The 20738-nt window shown below is 55.4% G+C and overlaps 1 protein-coding gene across 4 annotated transcripts in view; it reads right to left on the reverse strand.

The window, feature by feature from the left end:
* The window catches only part of TNS1 (tensin 1), a 185873-nt gene that overhangs the window by 120433 nt on the left and 44702 nt on the right, over positions 1 to 20738 (reverse strand). The window contains exon 1 of one of the 4 annotated variants that reach the window (XM_061187242.1): positions 17303 to 17344. The exons of the other annotated variants lie outside the window; for them this stretch is intronic. The gene's annotated coding sequence lies outside the window, so the exon portion shown is untranslated. Of the gene's footprint in view, positions 1 to 17302; positions 17345 to 20738 lie in introns of those variants that run through there. 4 annotated transcript variants of the gene reach the window in all.

A 20738-nucleotide genomic window follows, 5' to 3' on the forward strand; every position in this document is an offset into this window, starting at 1 on the left:
GCTGACACCTGCTACACGTCCCTGTCCCAACAACTCCAGGCACCCACCTCGAATGACACCAGAAGATACGTGGAAAGGAAGGAAACTGGGGTTTGCAGAGCACCCACTCTTGGCCAGTGAGCTGGCTGCTTTATATACGTTATTTTATTTAATCTTGTTGACAAGTTTTTGAGGTAAATAGGCTCAGAGAATTTAAGCAACTTGCCCAAAGCCGAACAGCTAGAAGTAGTAGTATTGGCAGAAGTATAAATGGTAGTTGCTAAAATTTTCTGCACACTCACTGTGTGCCTGGCACGGTTCTAAGCCCTTGTGTACATTATCCCTTCACCCTTCATGACCCCCTTGAGGTAGGTTATTAGCATCCTCATCTTACAGGATCTCAGGCAGCCCTTCAACAATCCTGTGAGATCCAAGATGGCACATCTACCAAGTGACAGTGCCAGGACTGATACCCAAATCAGCCTGACTCCAATACCTGCTTTTCCCAGCACGCCACACTGTCCCCATGGCCGGATGAAGCCCACACTGTGGCGGAGGCACTGGGGCTGTGAGAGCACAGAGAGAGCTCGGGGGGCCTAGGCAGGCTCCACAGAGGAGGGCGTACCTGAGCCAGTCCTCGAGGACGCATTGCTTCTGTTTGTCTACTGTGTGTCTCACCGACTCCCCCGTAAGCCCCATGAGGGCAGGAAGCACATGGGTCATTTTCATCGAGAAGCTCTGGGGCTCTGCTCAGAGCCTGGAGCTCACTAGGTCCGTGGATAAGGTTTTGAAGGTGGAGATGGGAAAAGGGATTTTCAGGTGGAAATAACCACACAAACAAGGTATGGAGGTGGGAAGGCTTTCCATGTCAAAAGAATCCCCTTTGGCTGGGACACAGGGTGGGGGAAGGGAAGAGACAGCACCGAAGGGAAGGGCACGTGGAAGGAGATGAGGGAGGCAGACTGGCCAAAAAGTCTTTTTCCAGGCTGGACGATGGGCAACTCTGAATGCCCAGCAGAGGAGTTAAGACTTCTAGCTGCCAGCACTGGGGAGCCACTGAAGGTGCCTGAGTAGGAGAGGGACCAGGGGGAGGTGAAGGGTGGGGAGCTTAAGGCAAGCAGGAGATGTGCAGTAACACTAATAGTAATGGGGGAAGGAGCAAGGGGGGAAGAGCCCCAAAGCCTAAAGACAAGGGGCCATCAGGCACCCTGAAACCTACAGGCCCTCATCCCCACCTCATTTGAACCGATGCTCCCTCCAACCTCTACTTCTCTCCCCCGCCCAAAAAATGGGCGGGCACCACTCCCCTTCCTGCCCTTCACAGAGCCAGGATCCTGCCCTCAGCTCTGTCTGCTGCTCACCCTCTGGGGCCCGCTTGAGGAACCTGTGACCAGGACGCAGCCATCCTCTGAGCCCTGGCCACTCAGGAGACACCAGAGGGGTCAAGAATGATGCAGACAATGATCCCAGGGGGATCCAGCCCGCATGCCCCATGACTGAGGACACAGCCAGATGACCCCCCGTCTGTGGACAGCCCAGCACCCCAGAGGTCACATTATGAGTCCAGTGGGCTCTATCAAGAAAGACCCAGTCGGCCCCTGCCAGCGAGGCAAGGGCAGGCTGGGAGGCCCAGCCAAGTGGACCAGGGCTTGGCTTGGAAGCCAGGATGAGGAGTGCACCCCTTCAGGACCCGAGGGTGCTCACGGTCAGGCAGCTACAAAATGCCCTGGCCATGGGGGTGGGAGGCAGGGACTGGGCCAGTACAAGGCCCGGGGTGAAAGGGGCAGAGCCCCAGCATGGCTTGAAGACACCGGCCTCCCAGATTGAGCCTCAAGCCCTGGGCAGGGGGGTCCCGGGGAGGAAGGGGCCACTGCCCTGGCTCCATCTCCTCCCCAGGCCTGCGCCCTCCCCTCCAGGCCGCCCATCCTCACCAGAGCTTGGTCCCGACCTGCTCGGCTGTTTCCTTCCCTTATATAGAGTTCTGCTCGGGACCGGGAAAGGAACTGCGTCAAGTTCCTGGAGGCAAGAAGGGGCCTGTTCCCAGGGACACCTCGAGCTGAGGGGCGGGGAGCCATGCCCCAGCCCAGAGTCCCCTCCAGGGCCAGGGAGCCAGCCGGGGGCAAGGAGGGGACCTGGCCCTTTCCCTAAACCCAGCAGTCTCTGACTCAGAACCCAAGCAGACAAGAGACAGGGGCGACCCAGACAGCCAACACTGGTCACTGCCCCCAGAGCCCCAGTCCCATCCCCTCCCCCAAATCCTCCTCTGCCAGGCTCCTCTTGGACCACTGACTCAATCAACCCGCCCCCCCCCCCCAGCTCCAGCAGCTCTCCGGTAGCCCAACCCTCCCTCTTATCTCGGGAGCCTTTCCTCAGGCCCCACTCATTGGCCGCCCCAGCTTCTGCCAGCCTCCAGGCCCTGTAACACACTCAAGACGAGGCTCTCCAGAGAGAGAAGTTTCTAGCCACACCCACACACAGCAGCCCTGACCTGCACAGCCCAACGCCATCCAAGGGGAAGGCCGGGTGTGCCTGACCCTCTTGAGCCCGCTGGACTGTGATATTTCAGAGCAGATATTTCCCGAGAAGGTCCTGGCAGCAGCAAAGCAGGTGGGGCAGTCCTAGCAGCAGGCCCTGCCCTCTGCAGCCGGTCCCCTTCAGAGCCTACCCGGAGGATGGCATAAGATAGCACCCAGATAGTCGGATGCCTAGCTGGTGGCAGAACATCTTTTCTGAAGATCTGCCCACCCTGGAACCCAAGCTGGGGCCCCAAGGGCCCAGCTCAGGGGCCACACTGGCCCACACCCAAAGTCAATGACCCTGGGAGGGCTGAGGTTCCATGCCAGGCCAGACTTCTCATGAGCAGAAAATCAGAGAAGATGAGTCCAGCAAACAGGTACCAAGTGCCTCCTATGCGCCAGGCCCTGGGAGCACAAGAGGGGAGCCAAGGGTCGGCAATGACAAGGGTGGGGCATGCGGGGCCACAGGCACAGTTGGGCCCAGGGCTTGACACTGGTTAGCATCCTGCACTCACGGCCCTGCCCCAACTCTGCCTCCTCCTGGGCTCCCTCGTCGCTACTGACAACCACCCAACTTGCGGGCCACCCAAGGTTGTTCAGCCAGAACCTGAGGGTTGGCTGCATTCCTCCTACACTGCCCCCCAACCAAGCCTGGTCAATTCCTCCACCCAAATATCTCTCCAAACCACCCCGTCACCCCTAGTCTCTTTAATCATGGAGATTCTTACAACGGCCCCCTGACACAGGCCTTCCTGCCCTCAGTCCAGACCTCTAAGCCACTCTCCGCTCGGCAGCCAGAGAACTATTTCTACAAGGCATAGCCATTAATGCCACTCCTCTGCCTGAAGTCCTTCCACGGCTCCCAGCTCCATGGGATAAAGTCCAGATGCCCTAATATGGTCCTCACGGCCCTTCGAGACCTGGCTGTGTCTCTCTCTCCAGTCCCATTCCTCACCCCTCTGCCTCGAAGCCCGTGCTCCAGCCAGAGAACACCACTGTCAAGTTTGTTTGGTTTTTTTCCATATGGTACACTGTGAGGTAGGGGTTATCAGCCCATTTTACAGATGGGGAAACGAGGTTCTGAGAGGTAACGTGCTTAGCCTGAGGTCATACAACCAGTCGGTAGTGGAACCAGAGTTCCAACCTGGTGGCACCCCAAGCCTCAGCTCTGCCCAGGACCATAGCACCTTGCCCAGTCGGGGGTCACAGGTAGAGTTTCATGGGGGGCATAGCCTCTGAGGTAGGTGGGCCGGGGAGATGTCTGGGCCAGGGGTGGGGGTGGGGGGTGGCAGAAGAAGAGACCAAAGTGAAAAGAGGCTCTGAGCTGGGGTCAGGAGCAGAGGAGCGAGGTTACCGAGAGCAGTACAAGGGGATATAAGAAGACTGAGGAGAAATCAGCCACCACTGAGGGACCCAGCCTGGAGGACTCAGAGGAAGCAGGGCCTCTGTTATATAAGTGGAGACATTGCACAGGGAGTTTGAAATGCAGACTTCAAGGTTACCTTCTCCTAAGATCTAAAGAGCAGGGAAAACCCCAGCCCTTCTTCCCTGCCTGGAGAAGGGCCATTTGTTCTAAAGCAGGTGGGTTGGATGACATGGCCTCCAGCAAAGAAAACATCGCTTCTAGGAAGTTCCTAGAAGAATCTTGTGAAGGAAAGGGCTGCGGTCTGTGGTCAAGGTTCTAGTGGAACTTGGGACAGGGGGGAGGTGATGGGCACAGGAGCAAGACCAAGCATTCCTTCAACAACAGTGACTGAGGGCCCTTTGGTGCCACTTTCCCAGCTATGGAGACAGAGAGGAATAAGAAAGGCCTGGTCCAGGAGGGGAACCTGTGCCCAGTGGAGGAGACAGGCATGTAAACAGAGAATTATAAAGAGCTCAGTAACTGCTATAATGGAGGTATGAAGAGGGTTATTATTTCACTGGGATTCAAGTCCATCTGTTTTTCCAGAAATTACACCCAGAGGGAGACTGCCCCATCCTCTCACTCCCCATGAGGATTTCTGACCTTAGATGAAAACTTTAAGGGACAAAAGCCTTTGACCCTAAGCTGTGCTAAAACAGTAAGGCAGGAAGGATGCATGGGAAAAAAATTTAAGAGCAAGGGGGAAACCCAAGAAGCCAGAGGGTTCAGGAACTGCCAAGGAGCACACCAGGGGCCCTGGTGGAGAAGGCTGGGGCAGCGGGGTGGAGGAGAAGATGGGCTGAGCGAGGCCCCAGACTGAGAAGTCCAGGGCTAGGGGCCACCCTCAAACCCACACAGACATCAGAGGTTCCTCTTGCTTTCTTAAACTCGGCCATAGTCAGCTCTCAGGGCAGGACAATGGCCTGCAGCTCTCTCTCCCTTCCACATCTGCAAGAGGCCTTGCAAACCACAGGTGTTCACGGCTCTGTTTCCTAATCTCAAAGATACCATTGATTGTCTGGGGCACCATCAACTGGACAAGAGCTTTTGAGGAGGAAGTGCTACCCGAAATGTATTGTACACTTCAACCGTAAGGTGCATTCCAAGTTCAGAAACATTAAAATGGGGGGAAAAAGAAGACACCTTGGATTTGAAGAAATTCCCTAAAGTTTTTTTGGTTCTTCAGCCTCCCTATGCTGCCTGCATCACTGCCCTATGCTGATGCTGATCAGGAAGGTCTTCCTGATGCCTACCTACCTCCTTTTATTAAAGATTTAAGGCTTGCCAAAAGAAAAGCAAACAGGAGAAAAATTCTGTATTCTCAAAGCTCATCTTTGCTCTTGAGTTCCCTAGACCCCTAAAGGTCATTTTGTCTCATCACCTGACTCCAAACCACTCTGAACCTAACCCAAACATGGTAACTGGGAGCAGGTTCAATTCTGATAGATCATAACACCTTCTGCTTGTGGACCCTCGTTGCCAAATTCCTGAACACACTGAGGGATCATGAGTTTCCAACCAAAAGACAAGAGATAGGATTAGAAAAGCCCTGGACTAGGTTAGGCCTGGGCTCAAATACCCATTTGCCATAGACCGGCTATTTAGACCTTATTGAACCTCCCCGCGTCTCAGTTTCCTCATCTGTAAACTGGGGATAAGGAGACCTACTTTGCAGAGTGGTTGGGAGGACAAAATAAAGTTGACTGAGATGACATGAGTGAAAATGTCTGGAACATAGCACACGTTTGGAAAACGTTAGCTCCCTTCTGTTTGAGCCGGATGCAGTTCTTGCACCTCTCCATGCCTCAGCGTCTTCATTTACAGGGTCGCAAATTGTACGGGGCATACTATGTGCATTTGATGTGTCTCAACGCATGTAATCCTCACTTGAACGCTGTGAGGTAGGTTCTGTTCATATGCCCACTGTACAGAGGAAAAAACTGAGGAACAATAACAGAATGAGAGGAAGGTCCTGTCTACCTTAAGTCAGAGCTCGGAGCAGTATAATACAATGCAAAAGATTCCCATCAAAGCAATTCACCTTTTTTCTTTGGAGCTTTCGACTCTTATGTGGCCTAAGCTTCAATTATCTGAAAATTCACTCATGTAGAAAACTCCTGGGCCACAGATGGCAGCGACAGGAGGAGTTAGTGTGATTGTTCCGCACAATTAGCGCCAGTCAAGGGCTGGTGTTCTGGAACCCCATCTGTTCTGAGGGACTGCACCAGGAGCCCCAGGAACAGGAGGTCCCCAGGGCAGGGCAGGGCAAGCCCAGCTCCATGTAGCTCCTTTAAATCCATCTGTGGCCAAGTCGCAGGAAGCCCCCTCTCGATCCCAATTAGCCAGCAGCAGAGACTTGAAGCCAGGCCAGCACTGAAGGCCAGCGGAGGCCTGGCTGTCACCGGCATTGTTCAGCTCCATCTGACGCATATCCACCCCTCTGCAATGTTTCCTTGTTCCCCGGGAGGCCCTCCAAGATGCACACATCCGAAACCAGGTCTGGAGGGAAGAGGGGGTGGAGGGAGAGGCAGCGGAAGACCTGGCTCTATCTGGCTGGGAAAACAGGCAGATTTTAATTGGACAGGAGAGAGAACTCACATCAGATAGAGGCCCAGTGACCCAGAGACACGGCACACACACAGCTCAGACGCCCCGAGGCACACGCAGAGCGTGCACACAGGCCACAGGACCACTGCCAGGTGCAGATGCAAAGTCACTCCCTGGTGCTCCCTCCCCGCCCCGCCCCAAGCAGAGCCGCACAGATGGGAACACAGCAGCACGGCCAGCACACCTACTAGCAGGGGCAGTCTGCATGGCCCTGAGCTCAGCTGATTTCAGAAAGCCAGAGGGGGAAATGACCCACGTGGGCGGACAGTGGGGAGGGGAGAGCATGAACCAGCAGAGGTGGGGGATGTGAGGTGCCCACAGGAGCCTGACCACCCACTGCAGCCGGACAAGTGACAAATTCCCCTTGGACTCGCCCGGGCCACCTGAGCCTTGCCCGTCCTTCTGCTAGAGCAGGTGAGGGGGTAAGGCACACAGATGGAAGCTGGGTAGGAGGTGGCAGAAACAGGACGGCATGTGCACAAACGATGGGGCAGATCTAACTGGAGGATAAGCATCCTGAAAATTATGGGATGAAGGCACAGAAGCAGGAATTTTAGAGGTGGAGGTGGTGAGGAGAAGCAAAACAGAGTTTAGGGCTTGTGGGACAACCATTTTATTTGAATACCTACCGTGTACTGTGTACTTCAGACATAGTACCACATTTAACCCATTCAACAATACGCACAACAGGCAATACTCGCTTTTTCCAGATGAGGCCACTGAAACTCAACAAGAAAAGTAAGTTGCCCAAGATCACTCAGTTATGAGCAGTTAAGCTGGGACTCAAACCCAGGACAGCCAGAATACAAAATCTATACTCCTTCAGGCAATCCAAGTCACTAGGGCGCTTAGAGGACAAAACAGGGCAGCTATGGGGCCAAGGGGGTGTGGAGGTATAGATGGGGGGAGGGGCTGGGGCTGGACTCCCAACTCCTAAGGAGGGCAGTGGTAGCAAAGCTCAGGCCGCCGTGACTCAGTGGCTTGGCCTCCAGGGAGCATTTCCGGAGCCCCAGACAGCTCTGCACAGTCTAAGAGCCACCTGCCCGGCAGAGACACTGAGCCATTACTCACAACTGTTACTCACTCCTCTCTGCACGCCCACTGCTCAGCACATCACTTACTCCTACTCCGTCCTCTAAGCGTGGCCAAGGGGGAGCTGGCAGATCTGCCCAGTTCCCTCCCTCACTTCACCAGCTCAAATCCTGCCAGCACATCCCCACCTGAATCACTGGGACAGAGACCCAGAAACTCTGGCCCATTCAACTCTGGCAGCTGTTGCCCTCCGCTCTGTTCTAAGAAATGGAGCTGGAGGAGAGGTCACTGAGCAAAGAATCTTCCAGTCCCAGGGCTGGAAGGGACCTCCTCAGCACCTCAGCAGGCTTCCCAGTAGATGCGTAAAGACCCTCCAGGGCCCCCACGTCCATGGTGGACAACTCTTCCAAGAGCCCCCAGAGCAAGAGCCTCTCTGTTCAGAAAGATCCACGGACTTGCAGAATTTCATCACTGATTAGAAAGCAAGAACTCTCCTAACTCCACCTTCTCATCTCACAAACGAGGACACTGAAGCCCAGAGAGGGGAAGTGCTTTTCCCAAGGTCACTCAGTGCCAAAGGGGGACTAGAAACAGGCCACCTGAACCCCCCTGCCACCAGCCCCTCCAGCTAATCCCCTCCCCCTGCCCCAAGTCAGGGCAGGGCACTGAAGTCTACCCTCACTCTCCCTTGTTGCAAAGCAGCTGCTCATTCCACAACACTGGCGGTGGGAGAGCTGAAGGTGAGCTGAAGAGGGAAGAAAGGAGTTGCAGCCAGATGATGGTTAGTGTAGAGTAATCACTTTCTAACAGTGAAGGGGCATCAGAAACAGTCTGCCCAGGAAGCAGGGAGATGGACCACAGGCCTTCTGAAGGCCCTGGAGCCAAAAGGCCAGGCCCTCTGGCAAGAGACGATGGAAGGAATTCCTGGGGTCCCAGCTGGGGACTAGGGAGAGTCCTGGCCTCCTTTCTGCTCACCTCTCCTCCCCCACCCCTCGCCCTGGCTCACCCCTGTCTCCCAGGGCTCCAGCCTGGAATCCAGGCCTGGCTGCTGCCTCCGCTCCCACGCTCAGCTCGGCTCAGCTGGCCACAGCAGAGGCAGCATCATGTGTGGTGTCCGAGGCAGCTCATAAGGCACCGAGGACTCTTCAAAGCCTCCCTCTATCTCTAGCGCTCTCCCACCCCACTCTGGGCAGCTGCTCTCATCCCTGCCAAGAAGCCCCTGCCCAGCTCTCTCCCTCCGCATCCACAACAGTAATAACAATAGCAGTAATAATAACCAAAGGTCATGCGGTATGTCCAGAAGACACGGTTCTTTCTGGTTCCCACATTTTACAGATGAATAAACTCAAGCACCGGCAGGTTAGGTAAGTTGCCGGCAGTCACACAGCCTGCGAGAGGTGGGGTCAGGATTCAAACCCAGACAGTGTGGCTGCAGAGCCTGTGATCTTGACCCCCATGCCACACTGCCCTTGTGATAGGACCTCACTCCGGGAAGTTAAAGCTCCTGAAATCTCCGCTCCCTCATCCATGCAGTTGCTGAGCACCTGGCCTCTGCAACACTCAACATTCCTCTTGGCTACGGATGGGCAGCCCCTGTCCAGACACTAACCAAGCCACTTACAGTCAGGCTGGGCACCCCCTGCCTCCGCACTGACCAGGGGACACCCTTGTTCATGCATTCATTCAACAAATAGTAAGCACCTACTGGGTGCCGGGCAGGTGGTGAAGGACAGCCCCCCAAAGGAGTCCCTTGATTCCTTAGAAATGGGAGCTGCCCGCAGTCTACCCTCATTCCCGCCTGCTGCGGTCGTCCATCCCTTCATGTGTGAAGCCTTGCCAAGGAGGGCTCTCTTCTGTCCTGAAAGATCTTCCAGGAGGGAGATCTCAGTGCATCCCCAGCCTCCTGATCCAGGAGAGGAGGACAGCACGTGGTAAGGAAGCCCAGAGGCGTGAAGTGACTCAGGAGAGGGTCTCCCAGCCCGGGGACTCCAGGAGATTGGACTTGTGGCCTGTCCCCGGTCTCCGTGGCTCAGTACAGCCTTCACAGCTACCCAAATCACCTTTCTAAATAACACCCTCTTTGTGTTTCTCCTACGTTAAGGCCCTCTGCTGCTTCCCTCTCCCAGAAACTCCCCCACAGCTGGACCCCAGGCAACACCTCCAGGCTCCTCCAAAGTCAGCCTTTCCCACACAAACCACTTTCTGTGGGCTTGGCCTGTGGCAGACACTGAGCTTCACAAGTAGGCACTTCACAAGTATGATCTCATTTCATCCCCACCATAACTCTATAAGATTGCATATTAACCCCATTTTCAGATGCAGACACTGAGCCTCAGCCCAATGTCATACAGCTAGTAATCAGCAGAGGTGGGAGGGACACCCAAGCCTGTCCGACTCTGACACAGGTCTGGAGCCATTATTTTATCCGTCGTTACATGCGTGCCACTGCGCTTTTGTGCGTGCCTTCCCCTGTGCCTGAAGAAGCCTTTGTCCCTTCTCCTTCCTGCCGAAGTCCTTCTCAACCTTCAAAACCCATCTCAAATGGCACCTCTTCTCCAAAGTTTTCTCCATTCCACCAGCTCGTGTGCACTCCTTCTTGCTTGATGCCCCCTCTGCATGTTGCAGAAACCCTCTGTCTACTCCCCTTTGTTTCCTACTAGACCATGTCTCCCTGGCCTTCCCAGCCCCATACATACCCCTGGCACCTTGCGTGGTAGAGGGTAGATGCCCAAAAAGGCTTTTAAGTGTGCCCAGCTGCACTCAGCCACTGTCACACGGCCTTGACAGTGGGTGTCCCAGCCCAAGGAGCTGACCCCAATCCCAAGCAGGCATCTAGTGCCCCCTAGTCACAGCCAACACCCCAGCCCATGTCACCCTGGGTGGGGGCAGCTCCCCGTGCTTCCCCCTTCCTGGCCTGGTGGCCCCTCTCTGCTCTACCAGCTCGGCTGTTTCTGGGAGTCTCAGCTGGTGATTAGGGCCCTAATCAGCAGGACTTCCTGCCAGCGATTGCCAGAGGTGGGGGGGCGGGGTGGGGAGGGAAGCAAGGTCAATGCAAGGTGAAGTTCACAGCCTGGGACCGGGGGAGGAGGCTCCGGCAGGGAAATGGACTCGCAGATTCTTCCAGCCCAGCACCTCTCCAGCCCTCCATCCTACAGGTGAGGACACCAGGCCCAGCAAGGGAAGGGACTGGTCCACAGTCCAGGGACAGAGCAGGAGCCTTGCTCTCCCACAGCCCTCGGCCACAGGGACCCCAGGGCAGAAACCCTCCCTTATGCGTCCCCTGAAGCCCTCTGTCTGCCCCCGGGCACCCCCCCACCACACCAGCACCAAGCCCCATGCTGAACCCACAGGCTGCTCCCCATAAAGAGTTGTCGGAGACCAGTTGACTACTCAGGTCCGGTCAAGGTCAAGGGTCAAAGGTAAGCCCCTCCTCTAGATGAGCAATGGCCTAGCAATGGGGCAGAGGTGAGCAGGGGCTGAGGAAGGGAAGCGAGATAGGGCCCGCCTGAGCTCAGGAACCCTTCGCAGCTGTCATCATCATCAGCCCAAGCCCATTCTTTCTCCAGAAAAAAAAGCTTAATGCCTTTTACAGTTGCAACTGGGCGGGCCAGGGGTCCGGAAATGGAGCTCACACCCCCAACCCGGAGCAACCTCAGCCTCCCTGGGTGGGAAGCGGGGCTAGGCGGAGGGTGTAGCTTGGCAGGCCTTGAGGGCTGACCCCTACTAATGAGGAACATCAGGGGCACCAGAAAGCAGAGGACCCCAGAGAGGCCTCAGATGGTGAGGGAGTGTGGCCAGGAGCCTGCCCCTGCCGCCACGGGGTCAAAGCTCCCAGCTCTGAGGCATGCAGGAAAGGCTGGGCATGGTTCTCCCCCACCTCCTACCAATAAGGGACTAAACTAAAGTTCCAGCAAGAGGGATGCAGGTTAGGACTTCCCTGGTGGCCCAGTGGTTAAGAATCTGCCTGCCAATGCAGGGCACACGGGTTCGAGCCCTGGTCTGGGAAGATGCCACATGCCGCGGAGCAACGAAGCCCGTGCGCCACAACTACTGAGCCTGCGCTCTGGAGCCCACGAGCCACAACTACTGAGCCTGCGAGCCACAGCTACTGAAGCCCGCGCGCCTAGAGCCTGTGCTCCTCAACAAGAGAAACCACCGCAATGAGAAGCCCGAGCACCGCAGCGAAGAGTAGCCCCCGCTCGCCGCAACTAGAGAAAGCCCGCACGCAACAACAAAGACCCAACACAGCCAAAAATAAAAAGAAATTTAAAAGAGGGATGCAGGTTAGACTTCAGAGAGACCTAGAGGGTATAAGACACAGCAACTTGCAGCATTATTTGGGGAATCTCACTTTAAAATACAGTTGCTACCCCTATGGGTGTAGTCCATGGTCAAGAGTAGCTTGCCCGGAGGTCAAGAGTGGCCTGCCTGGAGGCCAGGCCATGTCCTTGCTGGGCCTGGGAGTCTCTGATTCGGTGACTCTCATCAAGGAATGGATGGGATCCAAGAAGGGGAGCCTGGGCTGGTTTATAATAATGCATCTTGTTTACAGTGATGGCAGCTTTCTCAGAGTTCTCCATAAACACAGCTCCCTGGGCAGAGAAGGCCTCAAGAGGTCCCCTTATCTCCCCACCAGCCCCCAGTCACAGAGAGAGATAGATTTGGGGGGGGGGAGGAAGTCTTTTCTCTGGGCTCTGATGCTAGGACCCCTTGGGGGAAAATGATGCCACCACCTCCTCCACTCTCTGGTCCCGTAACCCTCCCTATTTTAGGGGTGGAACAACCACAAGAGAGAAAAGGGCCAACCCAGAGTTTGGCTCCTGGAAGGACACCACCACCACCACCACCAGTAATAATTATAATAATAACAATAATAATAATTGCTAACATTTATTGAGCACTTACTATGTGCCAGGCACTGTTCAAAGTGTTTTCAGTGAACTAACTCATCTGATCCTCACAACCACACTATGAGGCAGAAATTATTATTAAAACTGTCAAGGGCATTATGCTAAGTGAAATAAGTCAGACAGGGAAAGACAAATACTGTATATCACTTATATGTGGAATCTAAAAAATACAACAAACTAGTGAATATAACAAAAAAAGAAGCAGACTCACAGATAGAGAGAACAAACTAGTGGTTACCAGTGGCGGGGCGGGGGTGGGGGGATATAAGGGGAGGGGAGTAGAAGGTACAAACTATTATGTGTACAAATTATTAGGCTACAAGGATGTACTGTACAACACAGGGAATATAGCCAATATTTTGTAATAACTGTACATGGAACGTAACCTTTAAAAATTGCATTAAAGGATAAAATTTAAAAAAAATTTTTTAAACTGTCTAAAACGCTCACCCGTCTGCCCCTCATTAGTCAGTTGATTCGTGCTAAGCAGCACTGTGCCAGGCACAGAAAGAATCACCAGGGAGGCAAGTGGCACAGGCATGCCCTCAAGGGGCATGTAATCCATCTAGAAGACAGGTGAGCACACAGGAAGCTTGCAAGGGCTAGGAAAACTGAGGGGTCCCATATTCTCTGCTGCAGAAGGCCTAGGAAGTCTCCTGGGGGACCTGACCTAGGACTGGGACCCTCGCCCCATAATGGCAGAAAAACAGGATTGCACTCGGGCCCTCCTGTACCCCTCACGTCCCATCAGCTCCCCAGGATGCCGCCCTCCTGGGCCAGTCCCTCTCTGCTTCCTGGAACACCCAGGCCTGAGCTACAGGCTTGCAGCCCTAAAAAGGCAGGGATTAGAGAACCCAGACTAACCCTGGAGGAGGGACGGGGGCTGGCAGCGCCAGGGACGGGCTTGGGCCCACCTACCACCCCCCACCCCACACAAGCTCCAACCCCACAGACACCGACCACCCTCCCTGAGGGAAACCGAAGTGTGGACAAGTAGGAAGATGGCCAAGGTCACCAACCTGGCTAGAGGCAGGCCAGGGACCCAGCTGCACCTTCTGCAGCCCCGCCCCCCACCATGGGAAAGTGCTTCAGGTGATTGGCGAGAAGGAAGGAGGGGAGGGCTGCGTGTGACCATGCATAATAGAGGGGGCACCCGGGGGGGCGGCGTGGCCCACAGGACTGGCAGCCCTGCCCCCCGCCACCACCCTCGTTCCAGCTTGCTGGTGCCCACACCTCTGCACGCCTGATAGCTTTGGAAGCCAAGACCAGGGCCATGGGCGGACGGTGGTGGGGACAAAAGTCCCTCCAGCCTCCCCAAATCCCTCCCTCCCTCCCGCAGCACCAACCCATTTCTGATTCCCTTTTTTTCAGAGTCGAGTAACTGGGAGAGCTTTCCTCTGCCCCGCTTTGATACCTATCCCTCGACGGGGCCTCAGTTTCCCTTTCTGGGGTGAAAGAGACTCAAGGCCCCAGAAATAAGCCAAGAAGCCGGAGCAGCTGCACGTGAAACCCTTTGCCGGCCACCCCAGCTCCGACCCTGACTTCTCCAGGCTCAAGGGCACACTCAGCATCTCACCTTCCTGCCCCTCCCACTGGGTCCCTGTCAGACCAGAGGAAGAAGCATCCTAACTGAGCAGCTTCATCTGGTCCCAAGGTACTGAAGTTAGACATCAGAAGGGACTTCATCCTCAGCTGAAACCAGGACCCTACTCCTTCGCTCTCTCCACTAAGGAGAAAAGGGCTCACAGGGCATCCAGAGAGGAGGGGCTGCAGAAAGAGGCAGGCTGGGACATCCAGTGTGGGTCCAGAGCCCACCCCAGAAGCCCACCTTGACACTCCATCAAGGGAAGCCCAAGTTTCCCAGGGTTTGGTGCTCAGAAATCTTGAACCCCACCCCTACCCTGCCTCTCCTCTCTGCCCTCAAGCCCCCCCACCCCAACCTTGGAAAACAGGTCTGGAGAGGCCAGTGGTGGGGAGCAGGTGGCCGGCTCCTCCCACACTCCAGAGAGGCACTAGAACTACGCCCTTGGCTGGCACCCCCAGCAGTTAGCTACACAAACCACTTCTAGCTGCCCTGACTACCCTGTATTATTTTACAAAATTCGGAAACTAAGGCTCAGAGAAGTGCAGCCCCTGTGTTTTTCCCATCTCAGATCTTGGCTCCGCTGCCTACCATTTCCAGGCAGGCTGGGGAGGCCCCTTTTGGGGGGCAAACTAGACAGGGGCTCAAGCTGCCCACCTTCACAGCACACCCCCCTCCTTGCCTACTGCCCCCAGTTAGCACCTCAGGGCGGGATATGGGCTCTAACTGCAGGGGAGCAGGGGTCCCCTCCATCCTACACCGTGCCCCGAGCCCACAGGTCTGCTCCAGCCCTTGTGGGGTTAACCAGCCCGGCAAGGCAAGCAGTGGGAAGAGAGGAATCGGAAGAAACTCAAAATCCTCGCAGGAAGCAGACCTGGTGGGGCAGTGAGCAATGGGTGTGAGGGCAGAGCGTCAGGCTCTCTGTTCCCCAAACATTGGCAGGCAGCAGGAGGACCCTGAGAGGTCCTGCCTGTGCCCACACCCCAGGCCAGAGGCCACTGCCTTCCTGCTCCCTGATCCGGGTGTCAGAGAATTCCCCGACTCTAAGAATCCCAGGACCTCAGCATCCCAAGAGACCTTCAAGGTCATCCCTTCTAACCACATCCCAGCTCAGGAATCCTTCCAAGCTGTTGTCCAGTTCTGTCTGAACTCCCCACCCCCAGACGGGAAGCTCACTACCTTACAAGGCAGCCCTTTCTCCTGCTGACCCGCCAGGCTTGTTAGGAAGCCCTTCGTTAAACCGAGCTGAGCTTCCTTCACCAAACTAAAATCCATTCTGCCCCTTTGCTTCCTACTCTTACTTCAGTAGAAACAGGGCACTGAGAGTTCCCAAACTCCAAAGCTTCAGCCACAGTCCATCAGCAATGAGAAGATGGTCACCAAAGAGTAACCTCGTCTCTGAACTCCTCTGCACCCCACCCCGGCCCCCCTCCAACCTGGCCACCAGCTCCCGGTGTTTACAGTTCTGGACACCGCAGCCCCCATGGGAGATTCTGAACTGGGGCTTTGAGGGAAGTGAAGGATGAAGCATGGGATGAGGGATCAGGAAGGAGAGCCAGAAGGGTTCAAGGCCAGGGATTTGGAAGCAGAGGTTCCCAGGTTGCCTCCTCCGCCACCCAAGAATTCTCAGCTCCGGCTCAAAGTCCTGGCTCCCAGTCCTATTAGACTGGCTGAGAGACCCTCCTAGGCCCTGGCCCACTGTCTCCACTCCCTGCCCTCTGCGGGCAGCAGAGTCAAGGCCAACCCCACGCTGCGATCCCAGCACTGATCCCATTGAGAGCTCTCCCAGCCAGCTCCCCCTCCAGAGCCAGGTCCAGGTCCTGCCTCCTACTCCCCTAGGCCAGAGGGGTCAGGGCAGAGGATGCCTTAGCCTTAGCAAGCTTTGAGGTCCTGGGGGAGAGCGAGGGTGGGGGAGACTGGAGTAGCCGCCAGCTGGCAGGGGTGGGAGCAACTTAAGGCCAAGTCTGAGCCACAGTGGTCCCCACCCGACCCAGGCAGCTGCAGAAAGGGGCCCAGCAGAGACTCGAGGAAAAAGGGTACTCCCCCAACACCCTCCCAAACCCCTGGCTTGGCTCTGCCACATGGAAGGAACGCTGGGGCTCCCAGAAGAGAAGCCCCTGTCCTCAAAGGCTCTAGAACCCTCACCTCCAGCTGCCCCTCTAAGCCTCACTCCACAACCGCCTGTTCTGCCCTCCCCAAGCCAGCTCCTCCCCTACCCAGCACCCATCCTGTCCCCTAACCCCATCCTACCCCCGCCGCAGGGAGCCCAGCTTGGGAGCACAGCGGGCTTCTCTTGGTCACCCCTCGGTCACCACCCTCCCAGTTTCCTCTTCTAAGACAGTGCCCAACCTAAAAACATCTGGAGAGGCAGTCCTGGCCCTGGTCCTGAACTGGGGGTAGGGGACAGACACTGAGGTCAGCTCTGTATGGATGCTTGGGCTTGGCAAGGGGTGGCAGGCATGACCGAGGGTCAGGGCAGGAGAGAGCGGTGGGGAGAGAGGAAGGAGCGGGGGGGTGAAAGACAGCTGCGTGTGTCTGTTCATTAACCACCTGGATTAGCTATTTCTACCCAGAGGGGTGAGAAAGGAGTAGGAGCTGCTGGTTGGGGGAGGGCGGCAGGGGGCACTCATGCCAGGCTGTGCCCATGGGCAAGGGAGCACAGGCCCACGCTGAGGGGAGTGAAGTGGGAAACCTTTTTGAGCCTGCCAGACCCTCATTCGCAGACGTGGCTGCCCCTGGGAGACGAGGAGTGGGAGCAAGAAGAGCCCCAAGGAGGAAGAAGGTGCCCAGTAACAGCTCCCACCCGTGGCTGGGAAAGAAATGGAGAGGAAAAGCTGCCCACGCCTGTGTCGTGGTCCTCGCCCCCAGGCAGCCCTGTGACAGCAGGCAGGCAAGGGAAGGGACCCTGGAGACTAAATACCCCAACCTCCCCCCTGCTTTGGTCAGTGTGTCCCTCCCCACTCGTCCCTGCTGGCCTCGGTCTCAAGCAGCCACTGACACCAGCAACTTCCCCAGCAAACAAAACTCCCTGTGACTGGTCTCTCTCCAAGCAGGGACAACCGCGCCCCAGACATCCCTGCCAGAACCAGACACTGACGGCGGCAGGGGACTGACATGGTGGCCTGGAGGGGCTACCTAGCCCAGAGGCATGTGACCAGGCAGACTGACCTCCCCCCTCCTCTAATTTATGCCCCACTGGTGGTCCTGACAGCACCAGTGCCGACAGCCCACCACACACATACACGCGCGCGCACACACACCCCACACTCACCTTTCCGGCAGAGGAGCCACTGGGTGGGATGGGTGTCTGGGCTCACAGGACAGGGGGCGGCGGTGGGCAGTGATGGGGCAGCAGCTGTGGCTGGCAAGAAGCTGGTTGCCGAGAGGAGGGCGTGAGTGAGCCTTGTGTCCAGGCAGGGAGCGGGCGCAGGGGGAAGAGCTGGTCCCAGGGCCACAGCTGGGAACTGAGCGAGGGCGCAGCTCGCCCGGCTCCCTCCCCTGGCAGTAGAGGCGGGCGGGCTATCAGCGCACCGCCTCCTCCTTCCCCCTTCCCGGAGCCGGCCAGCAGTCTGCCCGCCGCCTCCTTTAACCCCTGAAGCACTCGGCCAGGGCATTCACGTCCAGCTCCCAGCTCGGCCAGCTGGGCGGCAGGGCACGTATGCCTGAGGCAAGGCATGCCAAGAAGGGTGCCCCCCCCCTTCCGCCGCCAGCCCAGCAGCCTCTCAGGGGACCTGAAGGGAGGGACAGAGGGCTTGCGGGGCAGAGGGGGCAGGATGCCAAGAGGTCCAGGACCCCATGGAAGAGACACAGCTACAGAGAAATGGCCCAAGGGCTACTGGGTGGAGAAGGATGGTTGGTGAGACAATAATAATAATCGCAACTCCCAACTTTTGTAAACTGCTCTGCCTTATGCTGTTTCCAACTCATTTTGTGACTGGAGACCTAAAATCTCATTTCTGAACCTGTTTTTTTTTTTTTTTTTTTTTTTGTTTCTGTCAAATGTGGGATAACAATCCTGGCTTTTTTCTCTGGGCTGAGTTAGGACATTTGTGACTGTATATTCAAAAATGATTTGAATTGAACTCTCGTTAATGAAATGCATGCTTCAATTCTCTTTGAAATACATCCAAAAATAAAAATAAGACGGATTGATGGAGGGAGAGATAGAAATGTGATAAAGCAAATGTAGCAAAGTGTTTATTACAGAATCAGGGAGATTACCATATTATCCTTTCAACTTTTCGATATGCAAAAAAATTTTTACAATTAAAAATATTGGGGGAAAAGTGATTTGAAGTTTGGGGTACCCTACAAATGATAAAAGAAGCAGATAGGATTATTCTGAGGGGAAGGAAAAAGTCATTTGCTGCATACCTATTTGTACGCCTGGCACTTAAAGAACATTCTCTCTCTCACTTAATCTTCGAATGTCCCTTGTTATTTTAGCCGAAGAGAGTGACCCTGGAGCGGTTAGCTGACTTGTCCAAGACCACACAGGATGGTGCAGAGCAGGAACTCTGATCCTATGGGCTGGCTCCAGAGCCAAGCTCCCCACCACTCAGCCCTCCAGAGATTCAAAGGTCCTTCTCTTGGCCATCTGGGCCACCCTCCTGTGAGGTCCTGGGTCCGTGACCTACATCTCTGAGCCTCCTCAGTTTCCCCTGCTGTCCGATGAGTTTGGATCCAAAGGTCTTCGAGATCTTTTCCAGTTCTAATGCTCACTGATTTTATGAATCCAGCCAAACCCTTCCCCAGGCTTCAATTTTCCAAAAAGTAAAGTGATAGGGGAGGCCCGGGAGGAACAAACAGCCTCAGGAAAGATTTGGTGGCATCTGGGGCCAGCGTCACAGAGATGGTCAGCACGTTAGAGGGCTGCTCCCCAACATCCCCCCCATCCGTGACAGTGAAGCCCAGGAGGACGGAGACGGGGAGAGAGGCACCTTCTCAGGACCTTACGTGGGGAGGGCGGAGACAGAGGCCTCATTGCATCCACCCCCTGCCTCCAGAGCAAGATGACCTCATCCCCTCCCAGATGGGAAGAGTCGGTGGGCAGTGATGGGGCAGCAGCTGTGGCTGGCCTCCCAGAGTCCCAAATTCCAGCATCTCAGAACCTACCAACCTTGACAGTGTCCTCAATCTGTTAAGTACGTGGGAACAGACCAGAGATGGGAAAGACCTGGTCCCACAGAACGTGCCTTTGAGATTGTGTAGGAAAACCTGGCCCAGGCCTCCTGGGGCCCCTGCCCAGCCCTCACTGCCCCAACTTTGAGACAAAGTTGTCTCCAAATAGCCTTATCCTGCCTAACCCTCACACCCCCTGCAGACCAGGGGCCGCTCAGGGGCTTGGGCCAGCCCTGGTCAGGGGAGGGAAGTGACAGTAGTCCATGTCAGCCATCTAGGCTCTTCTAGAGGTGGATAGGGGGTCTGTTATAAACGTGGAACCCTCGGGACTTCCCTGGCGGTCCAGTGGTTAAGACTCTGTGCTTCCAGTGCAGGGGGCGTGGGTTCAATCCCTAGTCGGGGAACTAAGATCCCACATGCCATGCCATGCGGCCAAAAAAATTTTTTAATTTAAAAATTAAAATAAGAAAATAAAAATAAAAATGGAACCCTCTCCCAGGTCACAGAAGAGCAGAAGTGCCATCCTCCCCATCGCCTCCTTCCAACCCACACCTACTATCATCCTGCTTGACATCAGATAGTCCCTAGCTCCCCTCAACCTACCGCATCCAGTCCCAGCTCTGCAGCATGACATTCGAGACCCTCTGTGATGCAGCCTTGCCCTTTGAGCCTTGCCATCACACCATTCAGGGCTCAGTTCAAAAGCCACATTCTCTATGGATCCTTCTCCAGCTATTTGGTAGGTACTGACCCCTCTGCTGAATACCCGAGGCTCTCGCTCAAATGCTAATGCTGTGACATACACTTGTTGGGTGCACTCCTGTATCTCCCAATAGTTGAGCAAAGATCTACTTGTCTTTTTCTTTCTCCTTTCCAACTTTGTCCAGTGCCTAGCACAACGTTGACACCTAGTAGATTCTCAATAAATGTGTAATGAATAAGTGAATAATGGAGAGATGGATGGATGATGAGTTAAAAATTGAATGAAAGGGCTCTTTTAAATGCTTAATTCTGCACAAGGCTGTACCAAGATAACTGTATGCAGACTTTTATCTTCAAAGTTATATTATCACAGACAGAAAACCTGAGTATGCTAAGACATGGGGACCATCAGACTGATACACAGATGTCCCAGGAGCATCCCACCCACCCCAGGGCTGCAGCAGATGCAGGGGGCTCTGAGAAACACCACCCTCCAGCTGCTCTCATCCCCCACTCCACCATCATTCTCTCTATCCCAGCCTTCCTGCACCAACACCTGGGTACAGAACCATGAATTCAGCAAATCTCTAAAAACCACACAGAGAGGAAGTCAAGGAACTAGAGGCTTTCAAAGAAGAGCAGCCTTTCCCTTTATTTCCAAGAGCTGTCCCACAGCCGATCACACACACACACACACACACACAGCCAGAACTGCTTCCCGAAGAAGCCTGCTCAGCCCTTCTGTCCCCTCCCAGCTCCTCCTCCTCCAGGCTGATGAAGACTCAGGATTCCCAGGGTTTCCCATCTCCCATCCCCCAACCCTCCTTCCCCTCTCCCTGAGCCAGTCCATGCCCCTTTCCCTCCTCCCTCCCTTCCTCCCTCCC

Source organism: Eubalaena glacialis, chromosome 1 (genome assembly GCF_028564815.1).
Source record: "Eubalaena glacialis isolate mEubGla1 chromosome 1, mEubGla1.1.hap2.+ XY, whole genome shotgun sequence".
Classification (NCBI taxonomy): Eukaryota; Metazoa; Chordata; class Mammalia; order Artiodactyla; family Balaenidae; genus Eubalaena; species Eubalaena glacialis.